The sequence below is a fragment of the Chaetodon auriga genome, chromosome 16 (assembly GCF_051107435.1).
Source record: "Chaetodon auriga isolate fChaAug3 chromosome 16, fChaAug3.hap1, whole genome shotgun sequence".
In the NCBI taxonomy this organism is placed as follows: Eukaryota; Metazoa; Chordata; class Actinopteri; order Chaetodontiformes; family Chaetodontidae; genus Chaetodon; species Chaetodon auriga.
This window is the reverse complement of record NC_135089.1, coordinates 18,775,784-18,781,783: the sequence shown is the minus strand read 5'-3', so window position 1 is coordinate 18,781,783 and position 6,000 is coordinate 18,775,784.

The window sequence follows — 6,000 nt, the reverse complement described above, 5'->3', positions numbered from 1 at the left end:
TACCCATAGTTAAAGATCAGAGGGGGTTTTGAAATGAGTGTTGAGCGCAGCGTTAATAAATGAACTTTGGGCTGCAAAGTGAACATGGAAATCTGGGAGTACAGAGAACATTTGTTTGTCGATGGTATGCTGTGCTTAAGCTCCACGATTCAGAAATGTGAAATGATGAAAGTCAACTCCAGCGCTCTTCCTTATATTGCAAATTCTTAACATTGGTTGGACAAGCGATCCTCGGTTGGACAATTCCTCCCTCATTGGCTTGTCAGCGGATCTCGGAATACAGAGAAAATTAAGTTTACTCGTAGAAAAATAACAGTCTGTATGACAACCATCCATCCATCCATCCATTTCCACCCGCTTATCCGGAGCCGGGTCGTGGGGGCAGCAGTCTGAGCAGGGACGCCCAAACTTCCCTCTCCCCAGACACTTCCTCCAGCTCGTCCGGGGGGACCCCGAGGCGTTCCCAGGCCAGCCGAGCGACATAGTCACTCCAGCGTGTCCTGGGTCTTCCCCAGGGCCTCCTCCCGGTGGGGCATGCCTGGAACACCTCCCTAGGGAGGCGTCCAGGGGGCATCCGGTACAGATGCCCGAGCCACCTCAGCTGACTCCTCTCGATGTGGAGGAGCAGCGACTCTACTCTGAGCTCCTCCCGGGTGAGCTCAGAGTAGAGTCGCTGCTCCTCCACCTTATCGTGGTGGAGGAGTATGAGTACCCGAATGATCCTAGAGGCTATGTTGTCCGGGGCTTAATGTCCCTGGTAGGGTCTCCCAAGGCAAACAGGTTCTAGGTGACGGGTCAGACTAAGAGCGGTTCAAAAGCCCTCATGGATAGTAAAAAAAACGAGGATGTTCACGTCGCCCGGATTGGCGTCACCGGGGCCCCACCCTGGAGCCAGGCCTGGGGTTGGGGCTCGCAGGCGAGCGCCTGGTGGCCGGGTCTTTGCCCACGGGACCCGGCCGGGCTCAGCCCGAAGGAGCGACGTGGGCCCGCCTTCCCGTAGGCCCACCACCCGCAGGAAGGACCAGAAGGGGCCGGTGCTTTGCGTTTTGGGTGCAGTCGTGGGCGAGGGCCCCGACGACCCAAACCCTGGACAACGACTCTGTATGACAACCGACTGATAAAATCTGAAAATGTAGTGAGATAGCCGAGTTTGATTTTTAAGTGTCACCCATATTCAATCAGAACAAAATGACTGAAACATAGAAAAAGCTGTAGTGACAACGGAAATAAGATAGAGATAAGGCTGAAAATAAAAATAAAGACAATGCATAAAACTGCACAATAAAATTTAAAAAATCAAGGTAAAAATCGAATAAGGCAAATCACAGAATAAAACGGTAAAATGTTGTTAAAGTAGATGACATAGAATGCATAAAATCAAGTAAAATACATTTTAAAAGAAAGAATGACAACGGAGGAATATGAGCAAAAATGATTTTATGTGTTCACTGACAGAATGACAGAAGAAGAATTTAGTTGTCTTCATTTCTTAGGCTCATCCGCAACACTGAAACGGTTTGGTCTTATTATAGTGGAGCCAGTCCGTTCTGTGTGGTACGGTACGGAATCCATGTTTGACAGACATACGGAGCTTTACTGAAGAGGAGGAGCGCGCCGGTCTCCCCTGTGTCATCGTGTTTCACGAGGTTTCCGCCGTGGAGACACAAACTCTCGATCGCTCTCACGTCGCCTATGTCCTCCTCGCGGACAACGACGGAATGCTCAGTGTGAGCAGTCTGCCTGTGGCTGGCTGTCTGAACCTGAGACTGCAAAAACTGCTCCTCCTCCTGGAGCCAGGTGACTCACCTGAGGTGACATCACAATGGGCTGGACTCTTCACAAACCAAGAATTGGCACATAAGGAAGAGCGCAGGAGTTCACTTTAATCACTTGTGTTGTGTGTTGTGCAGTGGGCTCTTCTCACTCATTTCATACATGAAAGCTTGCTGCAGTTATATGTTCACATTGAATCTGAGCACACTGTCAGCACTGGTTGTATTTTTAGTTTGTTCAAATACTTGATGTCACTTGTGAGGCACATAGCTGGAATTTTCTTGTTATTCTGCCTACTTTGTTAAATAAGTTGTTGATTTATTTGGTATCGTTTTATCTCATAAGTCCATTTTGAGTCAATGCTGTGCAAAGAAGTGATTTCTTCAGAAGCAACTGTTGCTTATTGGGTTGCATGATATTCTTCTTATTATTTGATTGATTTCTCCTCCTTTCATAAACTAGACACACACAGACACACACACCCTGTTGTGTCGGGTCAGAATTAAAGTTTTCCTCACTGGAAACTCTGGACTGTGTGTGATTTAAGCAGTCACTTCAGTAGTGGGCCGTGATTTGTTGGAACCCCAGTAGATGAGAGAAGCCACTGTCAGCCCTTTAACTTTATCTTACTGAATGACAACCGGCTTCTAAAATCTGAAAATGTAGTGAAAGAGTCGTGTTTGATTTTTAATTGTCGTCCATATTCATTCAGAATAAAATGACTGACAACAGAGAAAACAATGCAGTGACAGAGGAAACTCTCCTCCGACAGCGTCTCCAGCACATGACGGAATGTGAGTCTGTGCGCGCTCTGGATGGCACAGAGGCGCACAGCGCCAAACAAGCAAAACAACAAATTCCACAAACGACTAGCAGATGAAATGCTGTGTTATTCGGTGTGTTGGTCCGAGATTGTGTTGCATTTTCTCTAAAGTAAGTTGGGTTTGGATCGTTGTTCTTAACTCGCCCTATCAGACATCCTGTGGACCGTGCGTAAAAGTAGGCGCTGCGGATTTACGCACAGGTGTTTTCCAGCGTGTGAATCAACGGGAGAATGTCGCAGCTCTGCCGCTTGGCACATTGATGCTTGATTTTCCATTGGCACATTTCTCTTCAGACATGCTCCTGAACTTCTTTCCCTCCCAGTTCTCATGTGTTTTGTGTGACGGGGTTTTCTGCCGTTTAAATTCTGCAATAAAAGCTAAAAAAAATTAGGGGTGGGACTCGATTAAAAAAAATAATCTAATTAATTAGAAGCTTTGTGATCAATTAATCTCAATTAATCGCAGTTTAATGGTATAACAATATTTGCCACAAGAAGCCACATTTTGCTTCATTTGCTCCAGTGTGGGTTGCCGGCACCGCTTGCTCGTACTCGGACCAGGACTGCTAGCACTAACAGCTCCGGCGGATTCTGTGCTCGCTGCAACATGCTTTGCATTCAGGTGGTACCGTAGGCTTGATGTGCGTCGGTGATATGCAAATTCTTTTTGCACAATTTGCACAAAACCACGCTCTTATCTTGGACTTGGGGCAGTCACGTATCTCAGAATGCATTTCGTAGCAACGATAGCAGAGGACTCACAATTGTAAAGTTACAAGTCTCAAAATACTACTGTTTTAGTAGTACGGAATGTGGTTTTAAGAATATTTTATGTGAGAAAGTAGATGTTAAAACTTAAAATATGTGGTCGATTCATCACGATAGCGCGTAGTTTAAAATTTGCTCCAAAGTTTTCGGAGATAACCGGCAGCGATGGTGACGTCATCAAGTACGCTGCCGTCCCTATTGCAGAATGACCGTCCTGCTCCTCCCGTCCTGGAGAGACTGTACTCCCAGGTCGAACTTCCTAAGTCCGAACTTGGCGTACTTGGTATTGAGAAACGACCCTAGCTCTGACGCGTCTTGTGCATCAGTGTGATCGGTGGACCAGGAACTCGTGCACTTACAAACGTTCCGTGTTGTCTGGAGTGCAAACTGCGATTAAATGCGTTATTTTTTTTTGACGCGGGTTTTTTTTTTTTTTTTTTTTTGTAATTAATTAATCGTAATTAACGCGTTAAAGTCCCACCCCTAATTTTTAGCTTTTATGCCAGAATTTAAACGGCAGAAAACCCCGTCACACAAAACACATGAGAAGTGGGAGGGGAAAGAAGTTCAGGAGCATGTCTGAAGAGAAATGTGCCAATGGAAAATCAACCATCAATGTGCCAGGCGGCACACCTGCGACATTCTCCCGTTGATTCACACGCTGGAAAACACCTGTGCGTAAATCCGCAGCGCCTACTTTTACGCACGGTCCACAGGATGTTTGATAGGGCGAGTTAAGAACAACGATCCAAACCCAACTTACTTTAGAGAAAATGCGACACAATCTCGGACCAACACACCAAATAACACAGCATTTCATCTGCTAGTAGTTTGTGGAATTTGTTGTCTTGCTTGTTTGGCGCTGTGCGCCTCTGTGCCATCCAGAGCGCGCACAGACTCACATTCCGTCATGTGCTGGAGACGCTGTCGGAGGAGAGTTTCCTCTGTCACTGCATCTTTTTCTCTGTTGTCAGTCATTTTATTCTGAATGAATATGGACGACACTTAAAAATCAAACACGACTCTTTCACTACATTTTCAGATTTTAGAAGCCGGCTGTCATTCAGTAAGATAAAGTTAAAGGGCTGACAGTGGCTTCTCATCTACTGGGGTTCCAACAAATCACGGCCCACTACTGAAGTGACTGCTTAAATCACACACAGTCCAGAGTTTCCAGTGAGGAGAACATTAATTCTCCTCACAGAGTGGACCGACAGCTGTTCAAACCCTACGCATATGTGACGAAATGAATTTCTCAAGTGATACACATGTGATTTTCGTGAATCTGGGTAAGATGAAATAACGTAATCAGGTACGAATGAATCAAATGCACATTGTGACTTCGTACACCAAGTGTTCTCATTTTCTCACTTCCTAATAAGTCATCATGTCTGCAGTTTTAGGATTTAATTTGAATTGATGAAAGCTAAAGCTGAAAAGACAGAGCAAGTGTCATGCTGGAGGAATATTTTTCACAACCTGGCAACCCAAACTTTGTTTTCACAAAACCGCCCACCATTACTTGCAGTTTAGAAGCCCTTTACAAAGGGTGGTCCTGTCCACAATGAATGCTTACCTTAGGTGCGGCTACTTTAGTTATAGTGGAAAATCCTGTAGGTTTGTATTTGTTACTACTCTGCAGAGAAAATTCTAAAAATCAAGCGCAAGCACAAATAAAGTGGGCCCTTCCAAACACTGCACAGCGCATTCAGTCTGTTGCCGTTCAGCAGTCTCTGGATTGGAAGCATAGTCTGACATCTTTTGGACAGAAACTGTAATTACAGGCAGCACAGTCCATGCTGTTCAAATGGACTTTCGAATGACAACGTAACCCATAAAGAAATACACACTGCATTTTTGTAAGAGTTGAGAGCTTAAAAAGGTTGGGAGCATCTGGTTTAATCTTTAATAATTCATTGTATTTTATAAGATCATCACGTGTTGTTACAGGTAAAATCTTTATGCACAAATTAATCAGCAACAGCTTCTGTCATCAAAATTGTGCAGTAAAAAGTAGAAACGTTGTGCCGTACAAGTATAAAATGGTACTCAAGTTCAGTACAAGGGCCTGCACCTCAAAACTGTACTGAGTAGATATAATTCGTGCTCCGCTGGACTAGTTTAGTGTTTGTAGCGTTTGACAGAGACTTCTTGTGCCTCCTCGTGGCAGGACTATGATATAGCACGGAAATTTGAACAGAGGAACCACATGATGTTTGTGCCTTTATGTGGATAAACTACTGATATGACGTATAATTTTGCACAGCATTACAGTGAAGACTATGCTCTATCCATATTTAGTAACACAATAACACACACAAACATACACATGCAAACATAACCACGGTGTGTGTGTAGTACCATATCGGCAGGAGGTGTAATATTTCCACATCATGCTGTAATCCTCATTAATTACAGAAGGGGCCTCAGTGCTCCTTAAATTTACCTGAACAGATGTTTGCATGTCTTTTTTTGGTTGGTATGTTCATTAGCAATGGCATTTACGACATCACTACTTGTGTGGCTTGATGAAAGAATTATCCAAACATGTCAATGAAACATTTTCAATGGTTTGATATACTTGTCATGCCCATTTGATGGTATCATATAGGCATGACAATATGACATTGCAAGAA